We start from the raw sequence: 16847 nt of genomic DNA, 5'->3' as shown, positions 1-16847 counted from the left end.
ACCCCGGAGGTCATTCTGACCCGGCCATCTCCCTCGAACTCATCGCTCACCAGGTGCTGCCCCAGTGGCTCTCAGATTCCCCCGAATTCCCACCCTCGCTCCCCCATATCCCCTCTGGTCCTCGCAAGCTCTACGTTCGGCTACCGCGGTCACTTCCTGCGTGACCTTTCCACTCTCCGGCCTTATTCCACTTCCACCTCGCCTCCCGCCTGCTCGTCTCAGGGGCTGCGGAGAGAGCACGTCGCTTCTCTGCGTAAATCTCACAGGCTTCCCGCTGACCTTGGCATAAAGTCCAGGCGATGCCTTTTGAAGTTTCCAGCTGAGCAGGCCAACCTCTGTCCCATTTCATTCCATCAAACACGAATCTAGGTGCTCCCGTGAAAGAATTTTTCAGATGTAATTAAAGTCCTTAATAAATTGAGTTTAAATTGATCAAAAAAGGGAGATTATCCTTGGGTGGGCCTGTCCTAATCAGGAGAGACCTTTCAAAGAGGGCTTAGGCCTTTCCTGAGTCCTGGGACTCCAAACGGCTCGTGCCTGTGGGGTTCCAGGCCGCCCCTAAACTTCTCTACCCGATGGCTCGCCCTGGAGAGCCCTAAAGAACCCCCAGGGTGACTAAACGCAATAACCAGTCTCCTTCCTTGAGTCTGTTACCCCTCCCAGTAGCTGGACCCTGTGGCTCACGCAGGAGGCCACACACCCTCCACGCTCCTCGAGGCTTGACTGTGCTGCGTGGCTTTAACTCCCTCCCCCAGCCCTCGTGTCTGCCTCGTCCCCCTAGGGCTGGTTTCCCATCTAGGATACTGGGCCCACTTCTACGATGCCAAACACCATGTCAGACAGGGAAAGGACAGGGCTGGGGTCTGCGGAATATAGTCCCAGAAAAGTCCTCTCTGGCTCTCTGAAGGCAACTTGACACCTACCCAGTTGACATCTGGAATACGCGATGGGTCCCACTACCAGAAATCTCCTCCCTCCCATGTGTTTTGGTCCTGAATGCGCTGGAAATTTTGTGTTTTATTTTGGGAGACCAGGGAAGGAGATGGGCTGGTGAAGGAGAGAACTGTACCTTCCAAACGGTGGTGAACGTGCACATTAAAAAATATATACACACACACACACACACACACACCAAAGCCGATCAGATGTAGTCCCTATGATAAATCACTTTTTAATCAGTCATAATTTCGCATTAAGTGCTGAATAAATGCCCTTTGTTTCATACTTAAACTGTCAGCGAGGACCATCAGGAGGGCAGAGCAGTGCCTATCATTAAAGCCGAGAAAAATCAATACTATTTTTAATTAAAGGCCGGCACAGCCGAGCTTTGAGACAAGCAAATCTTCTTGTCAGTTCATCTCCCCTTTAAACTCGATCTCAAGTTCAGTTCAGAAGTTAAGAGGCAGCCAAGAAAATGCAGGGACGGAGGGACGCAGATGGGCTGGGGCGGGGGTGGGGTGGGCGAAGAAGGCAGAGGGAGGCCCTGGGAAAGGGGTGCCTTTCATTCAGCCGGGCCCTAGGGGACACTCTGGGGTCTGATGAAAGGCAGATACTGGCTCAGATACTGTAGACGTGATCTTTCCACCTGCACACGAACAGAGAATCAGAGGACAGTCGAACAGACTCACGCCACCCGATTTTTGACCAAGTATATTTACGTTTCCCTTCCTGAACCTTCCTCCCTCTGGATTTCACTTACTGGCAAGAAGTCTAGAGGCATTTCAGCAGCACTGCTGTGTATTTACTGGATCCCAAGGGCCTTCTGAAATTTAAAGAGTGTAAAAGCAGCTGGTGTGGCTCAGCGGTTGAGCCTCGACCTGTGAACCAGGAGGTCAAGGTTCGATTTTTGGTCGGGGCACAGGCCCGGGTTGCGGGCTCGATCCCCAGTGGGGGCGTGCAGGAGGCAGCCGATCAATGACTCTCTCTCATTGATGTTTCTCTCTCTCTCCCTTCCTCTCTCTGAAATCAACACAAACATATTTTTAAAAAAATAAAATAAAGCATAAAAGCGAAACAAAGCTCAAATGACTCGATAGCCACGCTGCAGACAGAAGCTTGGTTCTGTGTCTTCTCACGCTGGGCCTCCCTGTTCCATCGGCCATGGCCAAGGCCGAGGTAGGACAGGCCACTGACCCGGGAGTGGGACCGGCCCAGCAGGGGCCAGCGCGAGCGCCGGCAGGTGCCCCGGGCCGACGTCCGGGGTCAACGCAATTTCCTCCCGCCTCCTCCTCGGCTCTCTGCCTTCAGACAACGCGCATCCAGGGGCTTTTTGCCTTTTGATCGCCTCTCCGATCTAATGCAATTGTCCACCGGCAGAAGCGCTGTGAGGTGCGGAATGAAGTAATGGCGCTAATTCCATTTGCGCCCCCGCCCCTCCCTTAGGATCTGCACGTCTTTATTGCATTAGATGCCTAATGAGATTCTCTGTCTGCGCCCCCTCTGGGGACCCCGGGAGCTGTGGGAGCTGTGGGAGGGGTCCATCTCCGGAGGCGTCCCCCCATTTACATCCCATCTTTAATGGATGTGGACCTGCCTGCCCTTGAGTCATAAGGTGACCATACTTCCCTTCCCGGGTTGCCCTGGAGCCACCGCTACAGAGAGGGGTGGGGGCCAGAGAGCGGGGGGGGCTTCCTTTCAGTCTCAGGGGAGAAACGGGACTAACGGTTAGTCCTCTGCTGGGCTGGACAGGTCACGGGAAGCGCCCCTCGCAAATACGCAGCCTTGCGTCACGTTTCAGAAAGAGATCTGCTCCTGAGCGCAAGAGCTCGCTTTTCTGTTTTGCTACCAGCACCGTGAACAGTGAGCAAAAAAAATAACGTTTCAGGGGACCCTCCCAAGGGCACCAGGTTCCCTGAATCACGTCCGTTGCACTGAGGTGGTTCCATGGAGTCCAGGGTGGGTCCTGGCCAAAACCAGGTTGGCTGGGGACCATTTGAGACAGTTGTAAACATGAAGAACCCTACCCCACCACCCACGATGTGAGAGTTAAATCATCTCATAAACGCCTGTTTATCCAGCCTCTCGTTAGAGTCCCCAGGATTTCCGCAGTGTCACTGACATTGCCCCAGCCCTATTTTTCCGGATACGACACGTCGATTCACCTGTCTCGAGCAACACGCACCAGGAACAGTGTGAGACATAATTTGGCCTTTTTGAGTACGAAAGCTGCTTTTGAACTGGTCGACGCCCTTGCTGGAAAAAACTCTGACTTAATTAATCGAACGCACTTAGGTACACGGTCTGCCGAATTAACTGAAGACCCAGTGGGGGGGAGGGCAAACGTGGGTAATTCACAATTCGCAAGCTTATTGCTCCGACATAAAAGGGTTTTTGACTGTTTCAGAAAAATGAAAGAGAGAGAGAAACTGGAGTGCTGCCCAAAGACTCGCTTATACAGGCAAACGTTTCTCCGTTGGTTTAGGTTTCTCTTGGATCCCTGAAGTCACGGGATTCAGGGAAGGGAAGGGAAGGCGAGGTGACTGGCACCACGAAGACCTTTGTGTCCAATCCAAGGTCTTTAAGAGGAAACTCTCAGCTCCGGCCTGGCTCTCGGTGGACAGGTGCCTGTATCAGGGAAGCACCACGGGGCACCGTTCGCCACCAGAGAGCCCCAGAGCTTAGTGAGAGGCTAAAGTACCTGTCACTTCCAGGGAAGGTGTTCCCTTCAGGTCAAGGCTGGGAGCCCTGGTCACCCCGGGTGGGGAGGAGCCCCTCAGCCCCTATTTAAACGTCAGCACTGCCCCTCGGCTGCTGGACACGCAGGCGGCCTATCTGCCCACCTTTTACAAGGCCAAGGGACACGCTATCATTCTGAAATCGGTTCGGAAGGTACCCGGGGAGGGCACAGGGAGCCCAGTCCCAGGCAGACTGGGACTTAGGAACCCAGTTCCTGAAAGGCAGGTGCCTGTCATTAAGCTGCGGGTCAGGCCTCTCTCCTTGACTGATTAGTGATGGATTGATCGACAGGTGAAGTAGAGGCAGGTGCAGCCCCGGTCAGGGAGGTGGGGGAGCTCATCCCACCTCTGTAGGTTTTGGGGAACCTGTTTGAGGCATCGCGCATGGATTTATCATCTCGAGATTTATCAGCTATATTTCAGGAGCTTTGAATTTTGAAATGAGACAAAGCAGAACAAAAACGTAACGTAAAACAGGGACCCACCGCGCAAACGGGGGGGGGGGGGGGAGGCTTTCCCTGCGAGAGCTGTTTTCTAGGCTCAGTTCTGAGGCCAGTGACAGGGCTAGTTGCACAGCATTTTTAACTCCTCGGATGCTTTACGGTTTCTTTACAGTTTTGAAGCAGACTTGGGGCTTCGATGAAAGAGCTGAGTTTCATAAGTTCTTTATTTCTAAGAAAATGAAAAGGGCGAGTCCTTAAGATTTCTGAGATGTTTGTACATGGAAGAATGTTTTGTTATCTTAAAACACTTTAATTGAACGTGTTAGTTGAAATAATACAGTCAAAATTCAGTCGGAGACTGAATTTCTCTGCAGTATCCAAGAAATGCATTGTGTTTGGTGATGGTGCAGGGGAGGAACATCATCTCCTTCAAGGCTCTGCTCAGATGGGACCGTCTGAGAGAAGCCCTCCTCCTCTCCTCTCCTCTCCTCTCCTCTCCTCTCCTCTCCTCTCCTCTCCTCTCCTCTCCTCTCCTCTCCTCTCCTCTCCTCCCCTCTCCTCCCCTCTCCTCCCCTCCCCTCCCCTCCCCTCCCCTCCCCTCCCCCCTCCCCTCCCCTCCCCTCCCCCCTCCCCTCCCCCCCTCCCCTCCCCCCCTCCCCTCCCCTCCCCCCCTCCCCTCCCCTCCCCCCCTCCCCTCCCCTCCCCTCCCCTCCCCTCCTCTGCCTCACTCTTCTCCGCAGCACCTACGATGCTCTAATAGAACTTAGAATGAAAGCTCCCCGAAAGCACGAGTTCTGTCCAGTCACAGCTCCATTCCCAGGACCTCCCCGTGCCTGGAATATAGTTTTCGATAAACAATCATTGAACGAGTACATACGTCTCCTTGAGCAAGGGTAGAGCTGTGACCCGTTCATGTCTAAGGTCTATACTCTCTCAAACATATTTCTAAAATTTCTTAACGTACAAGGAAGTGAAATTTAGCCTTTTAGGGTGCAGTTCTGTGCATCTGACAAGTGCGTAGTCATGTAACTCTCACCTCAATCAGGATACAGAATAATCCCTTCGCCTTCCCCCAGACAGCTCATGGCATCTCCTTCTGGTCAGACCCCTTCCCGATCTCTAACCCCTGGCAACCGCTAATCTGGTCTCCACAGTTAAGTTTTGCTTTTTCCAAAATATCATATAAATGCAACTGTACGGCATGTAGCCCGTTCGGTCTGAGTTCTTTCTCTTAGCAGGACGCACTGTGCTTCAGCACGTCGCTGGGTGAACGGGCTGTTCTGTCCCATTATCCGCGGCCTCCCAGAAATACACAAAATTCCGACTGATAGGTGCATAAATGGGAAGCTACTCGGCAAAGGGAACGCCAAGTTGTACATCATGAAAACAGCTTTCTAGGGGAGCGCATACGCTTTCGTGGGGATTACAGGACTAAACTTAGTTGTTTATTTTTGAACAAACTACAGAAAAAGACCTGAAGCAAATACACCAAAAATACTAACAGTGGCTGTGTTTATGAGGAACTTCCTTTCTTTTTTTTTTCCCTCCTATTTTTATTTGTCTAGTTTGTTTTTTTTTAAAAAGGGGCACCTATCGTGATTATAACAGAAAAACTTCACTTTGAAAAAGATGCTATTTACGTGGATATTAAAATATCCAGGGGATATAACTCGGAGAAATGAAAATACAATTTATTTCCTTTTGGTTTAGGTGGTATTAAGTAATCTTAGTCAGCTGCACTTTTATTGAGGAATGAAAAAAAATTGGGGTTCCGCCAAAAGTTTGCCAACCCGAAGGAGGAAGACAGATGCTAACTTTAAGACGCGAGTTACAATTCTTCTCCGTCGCGATGTGGTATCTGCTGCTGCTTTAGGAAGGGGGGTCCCCTCGCAGCTCCCGCAGCCATAGATCATATATAAATAGGTTGTTCGCTCTCGGTGCAGATGCCATCCTTCCTAACTACTTTCGGGCTCTTTGAGAGCTAAATAATTCCGTGATGCATCATTGAACAGTTAGCTGCTCCACGGCAGATGGTTTCGGGGGTCCATCTGCTCTCGGCGATGTTTTCGACGAGCCCCCCTCACCTTCACCGAAAGGCTCGGGACGTGGGAAGGTGCAGCCTCCACGACAGGTGCGCCGCCTTGGCCCCCCTGTGCTGAGGAGGGGCCGCTGTCTTTTATTTATGTTTCTTTTTTCCAGAAAGGAGATGCTGGTCTATGTAAGTATTAAGAAGTATTCTTGCGAGTGCCAGGGAAGCGGGGGAAAGACTGTCTTGAGTTAAAGAATTGGTAAACTCCCTGAAGTTAGAGAGACAGGGCTCTGCTGCTCCACTTATTGATGCATTTGACTCTTGTATGTGCCCCGACCGGGGACCAACCTGAGACCTTGGCGAACCAGGACGATGCTCGAACCAGCCAAGTACCCGGCCAGGGCATCTTTCAGATACTGAATAATTAGAGGGATGTCGCTTTGTCACTGATTTGTCAGCAAGGGAGCACTGAAGAGGCTGCCCTTCCAGAGAACGGCATAAATATCTACTTTTATTCCTCTCTGTAGCCACAAAGGAGCACAGAGAGGAGAGAGCTCTGTGTTTTGTGCCCAAATGGTTGTGTTTTAATTTGACTTTCAGAGAGAAATGCGTGGATTTAGATTAGGATATTAAAGAAAACCACTGAAGCTTTCTGAGCTATATTTCAGGGAGCTGTTTGCAGGCAATTTATTACCTTCTTTTTAAAAAAGCAAAACATATTAGGAAAAAATGAGGCTCTCTGGCTCATTGAAATGAATGGCACTTACTCTACGCAGTTGTCACTGGTGGTGGCTCTTGCCTCATATTAGTCCATTCGTTTTTAACAGGCATTTTATTAAATACCTACTAGGTGCCCAGAACTGGACAGGGTTTACAGTAGAGACCCCATTTCCAACCTCCGGAATCTTTCTAGTCTCTAAGCCGAAACTCCTTTGCTAAACAGCGTGTCAGAGGCGAATGATTTATTACAAGTCACACGTCCCAGGGAGTGGCCTGCGTTAGGGACCGGAGGGAACACACATTCCTGATACAGCCATCAATGTCATCTTGATGATCCTGTCAAGAATATCCCCTGACATTGACTTTACCATCACTCCTACTTTCTCCGTGAAGGCAGAAATACTCCAGGCGTGTTTTCTGTGTTTTTTGAAAGCTTTAGACTTTATTTTCACCCTGCTTTCTCTCTTAGGCAGTCACTGAAGACTCCAGCATGCTCGGTGCTGTTAGCTTTCTGGATGGAGGGAAAGGATGGGTTCCAAGCCCTCAAGTGGTTTATGGTCTAACTGGGGAAAGGAGCCAGTTCTACCTGATGCTGTAAGAAACAATTGTCAGGAATGTTCCAGGACCCAGGGCCTTCGAACCAGGGAAAAGAGGACCGGGGAGTGGGGAACATCGGATGGACTTGGGCAAGCGCTTGACTTCTTTAGAGAACAAAAGGAGAGACAAAGAGGCCTGGGTTCACTCTAAGGAACTTGGATTGCTTTTTTTAAAAATGTGGAACTAAGTACGGACACAACTGAACCCGTAAGACAGGTCCTATCTTACTGCTGGTCTGCAATATACACATCACTACATGTGTGTCTCTATTTCCCTAGGCAAAGGCCGAGGCCCGTGCAAGGAGTCACATTGGCAAGAACAGCAGTATTTATTTATTTATCTAAAACATTCAGTAATGTCCCACGGCACTCACTAGGTTGGCTGGCAGTGAGTTACAAAACATTCATAGAAATGAGGAATGTACAGAATGAGTCCTAGGACATGAGGACTTAGAATTCTTACCAAAAAGGTAGGCTAGATGTTGCCATAAAGAATTGCAGTGATCTGTCACAAGAGGAAGCAAAGAGAAACCGCTGGTTGAACTTAGTGCCCTGAAAAATCTATCTTTTGGCCCAAACTGTGAGCATGCATGAACTAATCATAGTTTCTAAACAGCCCAGCTTTAGCTTTGCAAAAGTAAGGTTTCCTCAAGCTGACGTCTCAAATAACAATACATATCTGTATTTCCAAAGCTACGACTCGCTTCCTGTGCAAATTACGGCATTACCATTGATGAAAAATAGTAATTATAGATAAACATAAATTTTTACTCTATAAAATTGATAACTTTGTACTTCTTTGGAATAAACGGACTGCAAATTTGAAGGTTATTAGTGAAAAAAATTACAAAAGCCCTTTCAATAGAAAACATCACTGCCAACAAATGGCTGACCTACATTTGCAAAATTACTAAATTACAGTGATTAAATCTGAGGCAATTTAAATATTTTATTACAACAGGAAATTGTGCCTCTTTCTATGTTTACTTAGTGGCACTAGCTGCTCACTTGAGCTTTTGACTGTCTCTACTCCCTAAAATCAGCCGTGTTTTTTTGTCTTAGAATAAGAAACCAGAAGGATATTCGGGGCTGAGCTAAAACAACACTTTCTTTACTCAAAGCGAAGCCTCATTTGGATAGTTCGTTTGTACAACTAAAGCTCGGGTCACTCCATGACTTCCTCCAGAGGCACAAATGAACCCACCTCTGGACCCTGAGGCAGGACTGACCCTCACGAACCCCCCTCGTCCCTGCTCCGTTTCATTTAGACGCGGTGGGCGTCCAATGAGCCCTGACGGGTACCGATTTCCTTCTTAACGTCCCCGGTCTCCCAGCATCAGTTCAGACGGAATCGGAGTCGGTGACTCTCAGTCCGAAGGGCCCCCAGTGCAGGCCAGCCGGAGAGGGTGACACGGCCCAGGAGCCCGCTCGTCTCAAGGGCCCTGGGGTCTTTGCTCTAAAAGACGCAACCAGCAAGCACACATGCCAAGTGCTGTATGTGACCAGGCGGATGTCATTGCTACACAGAGATGTCATTGCTCGTGGTGCGACGTGCCCGCCACCACGGTTTTTGGGATTACACACGACGTGGAAAAGCACCGGTGGCAAGAGCATTTGCCACTCGGAATCAGGGTTCCCGTGTTTACAGTCCTGGGGGGAAGGGCTGACACAGCTTTTAGCTCTTCTCTGCAAATGCAGGCAGACAGAGGCCTAGGGTGGAACAACGCTAAATGCATCACCTTCATTATTGTCTAGATGTAGCCAAGCCGGGGGAGTTCAGGGACAGGGAAGTCACTTTGCAGACCAGGTCTCCCTCCAAAAACTGTAACCACCACGGATTGTCTTCTTTGCGCGCGAAACACAACCCTTAGTTAGTGGAGGGAAAGATGTGATAAAACCCAACACGCTCTGAAATCTCTGGATGCTGCTGATCTTCTGAAGCGTCTCCTCTCTTTCTTTAATGATTGTTTCTATGAATTTAGACAATTTTCATTATTAAAAGTATTAAAAAGATTAACAATGTCCTTAAACATTAATTAAATAGCCGCCTTGGTGGCTTAATGACTCCAGGAGTTGGATCAAGTCTTGTTTCAAATAAAACAAAAAATAGGAAAATAGGTGAATTCCGATGTCATCAAATAGAGCATGTAAATATTTTAGTGGATAATTTACTCTCTTTTCTAAAAGTCACTTGTAATAAAATGGAAAGGTTTTCATCTATATGGCACCTATGGAACTAAAAGAGGTATGATGACCAGTAGAATTACAAATTATCTGAAGTGAAATATTTTAAATAATTAAAAAACAAAAATATGGTTCGTAAGGTTCATAAATTTAGAATAAACTTCAAAGGGCTCATATTAGCTTTATAAATGTTCACTTTTTAATAATCGCATGGAGAAATATTAACAAAAAAGAAACTGGGAAGATATAAATAGATAAATTGGTTTGTGTTTTTAATCAATAATCATTCAAAAATGTTTTTTAAAACAAAAACAAAAATTCTCTCTTGAAAAATTATATGATCGCATCCAGAATTCCTGACTACTGATAAGAGAAGCATATTAAATATTATCTTTACTAGAGCTAGTTGAAATTTTTTATTGTTTTGTCATAAATTATTATTTTATAACAATCATGTGATATTATAGGACTGAATTACCAACCTCAGAAAACCATTTTCTTTCCCACTGGGCGTAACATAATTTTGATTTTAATGAAACTTGAGAAATATTTTATAATTAATTTTTCACTGTGCTTTTGTGCTTACCCATGGAGTGGCATTTCTAAAGAGAAGATGGCTATAATCTTAATTAAACAACGATTTTGATTACTTAAAATAGTCGACACATTAGCTTCAAGAAACAAAAAGCTAAGATTACCCGAGATTTCGAACAATAAAATGGTGTGTGCTGTTTTTCTCTTGAACGAACGTATTTTAAAGTTTAGAATCCTTGTAGAAATGACTGCCCAGGTACAAATGCTGGAAACCAGTGTGTGTGTGTGTGTGGGGGGGGGGCAGCCGAGGGAGGGGTCGAGGGCCCAGGGAGCTCTGTTTCCCTTTCTTTTTATTGCTTGTGAAATGCTGTCCACCTCTAGTAACCATCACTGCAGGTCTCAAACAGTTTGGCCCAATAGCCTTTGAAAACCCCATCACCTCGGTTTTTAAACGGTGTGATTCTCTGGCCTAGCGGGGCTGTGACATTATTTCCTCGGCCTTCCGAGTTAAGAAAATTACTTTTAGCAGGTCATCGTGAAGACGGGATTATTACATAATTGGAAGGAGCATGTTCCATTTCTCAGGAACCAGACGGTGTTACCGGGGCGCGCGGAGGCCTTTTCCTCTCCCTCCCTCCACTTATCCAAGCGCCCTGTGTTCCTTTTGGGGAAAAGACAGGACTTCTCAGCACCCATTTCGCCTCCAATTTAATGAAGTTGTTAAAGTAGCGAGACTGACAGGTTAATTATCCTTTGTAAAAAGGGGACAAATTGAACTGTGTCTTTCCATCATTTTTTGATAGATCAAGAAGCTCCCAGGTGCCCAGGTGCGGCTCAGAGCAGCCAGCCCAGCCTGCAGTCGGGCCCTGACCCCCGCTCTCCCCACTGGGGCCTCCCTAGATTGCACTTGGTTTGCGTTTCGCGTTCAACAGATCCCACTTTATTATAAATTCAGGAGGATTTTTCCCCCCCCCCTCCCTCTCTCCATATGTTGGCTGACAGCTCCGGTGAAATAACTGATAGCTAAATTTAAACTCTGATGAAAATTAACCCAAGTGTTAAATGCAAACAGGAGCCGCTTGGAAGAGAAGAGAGTTATCATGGTAGACGCCAAACAGTGGAAAATGTGTGTAAATTAATAGGGCCTCGCCGGTGACAGGCCGTCAGGTGGCTTGACGGCTCTCGCCGGCGTTTCGGTCCCACGGAAGCCGGCCAGAGGGCAGCGGGGACAAGTCCTGCTTTTCAAAAAGACCGCGGGAAGCTTGACAGTAACGCTGGCTAGATCATCGAGAGTTCATGGTCAAATGAGAGGTGGTTGTGATTTTTTTTTTTTTCTTTTTTTCTTTTCTGCAGAGCTTTGCACTAAACAGAGTTTGCAGACAGGGGAGCCAGGGATGAGATATGAAACTGCAAGTGCAGCAGAAAATGACCAGGAGAGGAGAGAAGGAGCGCGGCGGAGCGATAAAAAAATCACCAAAAACAAGGGACAAACGTGCCTGCTGCTGGCTTCCGAGCTCGCGTTGAGAATCTGGTTTGGTTAAAAATAATAAGCATTTGACTCGAGACATTTCCTACGTGGAGCATAATGCGTCTCTTACTCTAGGCGCTTTCACAGAAATTACATTTGTATTTCTCTCTCTTCCCCCCCCCCCCCAGATTAAAATATGTAATTTTAGTGAAGCTCACTGAAAGGAAATGGGAATCTCATCCAATATGATTCTGATTTGCACTGCGGTGTATATGTGACATCCCTAAGACTCTAAGCAGAAGAGTTCGACCGGCCATCCGTTTCCCCCCATGAATAAGGCACTGTTTTGCTTCTCTAAAAAGATAACATTCATAACGGGCTATTCCAGCTTAACGTCAGCAGGACGGAGTGAGTAGGCCATTGAATCCTGAGGCAGAAAAACGGCTTTCAGACCAGGCTGGATGTCTTGACAGGCCCGCGACCGCGGACAGATGAGTGAGCCTCAGTTTAGCTCATTTGTGAAATGGGAGTAATGGTAACGGGATCAGAGGGTTGGAAGGCAATCTTTCCCCGAGTGGACAGAAGGAAACTCGCATCAACCAAAGGCAGGCTCTGCACCAAGGAAGGCTCCTGAGTGTGGGACAGTGGAAGGAACCTGCAATTTCGAGTCCGAAAACCAGGGTCCAGTCTAGGCTTGTTCATGAGAGCTGCATGTCTTTGGTCCATGGCGAAAAGCATGTCCGTCTGTCCCTCCTAGATTACTGAGCATGATAATGCATAGAAAATGCCTTTTTTTTGAAAACTGTAACTTTCCATACAGCGATTAGCTCTTATTTTGTGGCCCCTGCCTCCCTGCACCCGTCTGACCCTGCCCATCAAATGACGGTGGACCTAGAGCCCACCTTTCTTACCCCCAGCGCTCCGACCCCCCTCATTCCGTGCGCTTCCCTTCAGCAGGGCTCAGCAGCCTGGGGAGAGAAACAGAGAATTGAGAAGATTGAGGTTTTGAAGGGTCATCGCATCAGAAAGACAATGAAGGGTGACAAGTTGGGTCCCCAAAGCTGGTATGTGACAAGGTCTGTTTTTGTTTTTTTCCTGTAACGAAGTCCGATGGGTACCTCGACTCTCCTATTTCTTTTTCTTGGCAGGAAACTGATCTGATAAATCCAGGTTAAATCAGTCAAATTTGCTCATTTAGAGGTCGTTTCGGCTCTAAATTCGGGCAAAAAAAAAGGGGGGGGGAGTCCTTGGTCTTCCCTCCTCCTGCTCCCCGGGTTTTCATGGTGTCACGGCCGCCGCCAGGGGAGGCGGGGTGTCTGGTCAGCAGCCGAGGTCTTCAGGCCAGTGGTGAACTACCCTGAGCTATAACCCCTCTCACTTGTTTCTCTCTTGTAAAGACTTTACTTTGGGGGCAGTTTTAAGTCCAGCAATATTAAGGGGAAGGCACAGAGATTTCCCCATATGCCCCCGGCCCCCACACAGGCACAGCCATGTCAACACCCCCCACAGGACGGTCCATTCGTCACAACTGATGACGATCCAGTGACACAACATCATTTTCTTCAAGGACTCCCCTTCATTTCTGCAGCTCTGCTTTGGCTTAAAAGAGCCGAATGGACCCACATCCAATTGGCCTTCCATCCAAGAAGGGGCTGGAAGACTGAGGGGCACGCGGGCGGTGGGGGGTCCAGCGGGTGCTTGCTGAAGGCGGCTGAGTCGGGGCCGGGTGCGGGGAAGCCTCCGGGCTGGGCGGGCGGGGTGATGGAAAGCTGCTGACATCTGACGGCCCTGCCAGGGGCCTCTGCCAAGAGCAGGGAGGGGTTTGGGTCCTTGGAGGGCCCGTCCCCGCATCGCAGCTTGCACTAATTGGTCCTCTCGCTGACTCTCGCGGCGGGGAGCCCGGAGATTGGCACCGAGTCTGAGCTGCTGGGCAGCGTGAGCCGGGCCTCCGGGCGGCCAGGGGCTGGCAGAGGCCTGGGGAGCGCCGCGGAGCCGGCTGACTCAGCTCCACCCAGCCTCCTGGGCGGGGAGCCCCGAGAAGAGGGCCCTTCCGTGAGTCGGGCACCCAGCATTCGCAGGCAGCCTTCTGTTTTTAAAACCAAGGCGATGATTCCTTGGGAAATGAGGAAAGGGAACCTCTGAAAAGCAGCTGTGTCACCACCGTATTTTTGTGAAGATTCTAAAGCTTTTAGCTATTGTCTTTTACTGTCTTCCATTAACTGAAAGACCAAAAAAAAGCCTAAATCTCACATGACAAAGCAAGCTTTTTGTTTGTGTGGCAGCCAAATACGTGTACATGTATCTGTATGTCTATTTATCTATCCGTCTGTCTATGTGTCTATCTAGCGTGGTCCTCACTGGACACAAAAATCTAAGATGAGACAGAAGATCCGAGTAATTGCAGAACCACATCCACAGTGAGGGTAGGTGTGCAGGGTGCTGTTGGGGTGCAGGGAAGGGCACCGCAAAGTGGGGCTCAGGAATGGCCTCCTGGGGGAATGATGCTTGAGTGACGCTGAAGGAAACTCCTCTTACATTAGGGAGAGAGGGGGACATTCTCAGGGTGAGGAAGAGCCTGCGGGGGAGGACACGGGTGTGGGACACCGAGCGTGTTCGGAGCACTGCACAGAATTTCGTGCGGCTGTGACGACAGCTGTGAGGAGGTGGCTGGAAGTGAGCACAGAGGTGGAGCCCGAAGGCCTGGGAGGCTTGGAGACCCGGGCACACCCTGGAAGGCCCAGGTGATGACCCTTTTCCCAAATAAGGTCTCAATCTGAGGTCCCAGGGGTTAGGCCTTCAACATACAAATGGGGGGGGGGCTGCAATTCAACCGGCGACGGTCTCAGATGAGGCCTGTGCTTCCAGCTCCACATATGGGCCCAGCGGCAGACCACGTGCGCAGAGGACTCCCGAGTGGCCAGGCCAGAGGGGGGCTAACTTTCGCACCTGTGGTCCGGACACATGGATTTGGGGTTTGACTGCTTCTCAAACCAACCGCTACATTCTCGCTGGGAGAGCCGTGCGAGAGGAGGTGTAGCCATAACTGAACTTCGAGCACCACCCAGGGAGGCGGCAGGGAGACATGGAGAAACAAATTGCCCCGTCGCGGGGTGATTCACTGAACGCAGCCGTCCTCGCAGGCGTCGCGGCAACTCCAGCGCCAGAAGAGCGAATTAAATGAAGATCAGAGCCCGCTAACGTGTTGTTAGCTCCTTGGTAAGATGCGGGGTGACATTCACTTCCAAAAGCTCGGGGAAGCGGTTAACACATTCCATTGCGGCGTCTACAGAACCCCCTGCGGCGGCAGAGCTCGGAAACGGGGCGCTGCAGGCAGAGCCCAGGCAGCGGGGAGGCCGAGGGGCCCCCGCAGGCCGGGCCGAGGGACCTAACCTTCCCGAGCCCCGCTGTCCCCACTGGGAAGAAGTAAGTGCACAGTGATGACGCAGTAACACAGGTCAGCGTGCGTCACAGCCTGTTGGGCACAAATGTGTAGACGGGGGAAAGTCTTTAAAAGCCCAAAGGTATAGAAACGGAGAGAATTGGATTTGAAAGCTCTGGCTTCTCTCTGTGACTTTGAGCCAAGACACCCGTCGTGACTCAGCGTCTCTTCCTCCCTGGACACTATCAGGATGAACAGAGATGAAAAGCCTTTGATTTTTTCATGGGGGATAGCTTTGGAGAAACCGAGGTAAAAGCACTGGTGACATCAGCAAGCGTTTGCGCTCTGCGTATGCTCCAGTAGGACTTAAAAGACGGGGTGATGATTATACTCCTCCCACAACAGACAGGGCGCTGAGGACCCCTGGCAGCCAGGTCAGCTTCTCGAAGACCAGAGTCACTCAAAGCATATTTAGTGGATGGAGGGAACTAAGTCACTTGCCGGGTCCTGGTTGAACTTGGGAGGCTACAGAGTGAGCCAGAACTGGTTGTTTGTTTGTTTGTTTGGCCAAGAAGAGATTGATATTCTCTGAGGAGACTTAGCAGGGCAGTGAACGGTGTTTGGGTGTTGGGGGAACCTGCCCCCCGCCTTGCGCTCTCGGGGGAAAGAGACGGGAACAGGATGATCGGGATGAGCCTGGGTGTCAAAAGGCTCGGTGGAGCCTGAGAGAGCCCACGGAGAGTCCCCAGCCTGGCCCAGCCCCGGCACACTAGACTGACACCTGTGTGTGCCGGGAGGGCCTGGGAGTAAGGAAAACAGGGTGACCACTGAAGGCCCCCCGGCAGCAGCCTGCCTGGACCACCGACCAAGGGCTGAAGGGACGGATGATGGACTTCTCAGCAGAGAACAATGCAGACAGATGACAGGAGGGCTTTAATGCCCCTCCCCTGGGCCTTTCTATGCCTCCCATATGCCCAGGAGCTCTAGAGGAAGGGAGGGTGCTGAAGGAAAGAAACTTTCCATCCCCCTGGCAGGGTGAGGCCAGAACACAGAATTAAGCTCGGTTATAGAAAAATTAAGCTCGACGTCTTGCCCATTTTGGGTTTGCAGACAGAGATCCGTTCAGGGGAGAAGAAATGGGCTCCCAGTCCCCTTCCCTGCCTCTTTATCTCTGGCTGCATCAGCGTCTCCTTTTTGGCACAAAGCAGACACTGAGTATACAGAGAGCGCAAAGGAAACGCGGGCCCAGTCGCGAAGCCGGTATGGAGGAATCTGCTTGCTGCTGGCAAAACGCTGCGACACAGCATCCGCAGGTCCCTGCGCCCCTAAGTGAGTGGCGGTGTTTAAGGGTCGCGGGTGCTCCATCCGTGTCCAGCGGCCTCCATCCCTGCCCAGGCAACCGACAGGCCGCCTTTTCCCGGCTTCTCCGCCTTTCCCCCTCCCAGCCATCTGTTCCTGCTGCTCCGACAGCCTCTCCGCGCGCCCCCGCCAGGGCCTGTCTGCGCGCGGGGTGTGGGGGCCTCTGATGAGGGGGCCCCGGCCCCTCCGCCACGCTCAGCCCGAGGAGAGCGCCAGCTGTCTGGCTTCATTTGCATTCTCCCTCTCCCAAATAATGAAATTAGCCGTGAGTTTCCCGAGGTGATGCAAGACGCACATGGAGGCTCGATGTGTCAGCCTGTGATGGAGAGGGAAGGAGAAGGTCAGGGAAGCACTTGGAAAACAAATCTGCGGCCCCGGAACAGAAAGGAAACCGAGAACAAATTCCTTCTGGCCCAGAGGAAAAGGGACCTTTTCAGCCCAGGGGAAAGTTACACGAGGCC

General features: G+C 50.1%; 1 protein-coding gene across 2 annotated transcripts in view; it reads right to left on the bottom strand.

The window, feature by feature from the left end:
* SPATA17 (spermatogenesis associated 17) overlaps positions 1-16847 on the bottom strand; it is a 129528-nt gene that overhangs the window by 45166 nt on the left and 67515 nt on the right. Inside the window, exon 11 of one of the 2 annotated variants that reach the window (XR_013997859.1) lies at positions 12560-12616. The gene's annotated coding sequence lies outside the window, so the exon portion shown is untranslated. Of the gene's footprint in view, positions 1-11529; positions 12617-16847 lie in introns of those variants that run through there. The other variant, XM_081123800.1, reaches the window with a different exon arrangement.

The sequence above is a fragment of the Miniopterus schreibersii genome (genome assembly GCF_964146895.1).
Source record: "Miniopterus schreibersii genome assembly, chromosome: 21".
In the NCBI taxonomy this organism is placed as follows: Eukaryota; Metazoa; Chordata; class Mammalia; order Chiroptera; family Miniopteridae; genus Miniopterus; species Miniopterus schreibersii.
The sequence above is the reverse complement of the archived record's forward strand: the minus strand, read 5'-3'. Positions and strand labels throughout refer to the sequence as shown.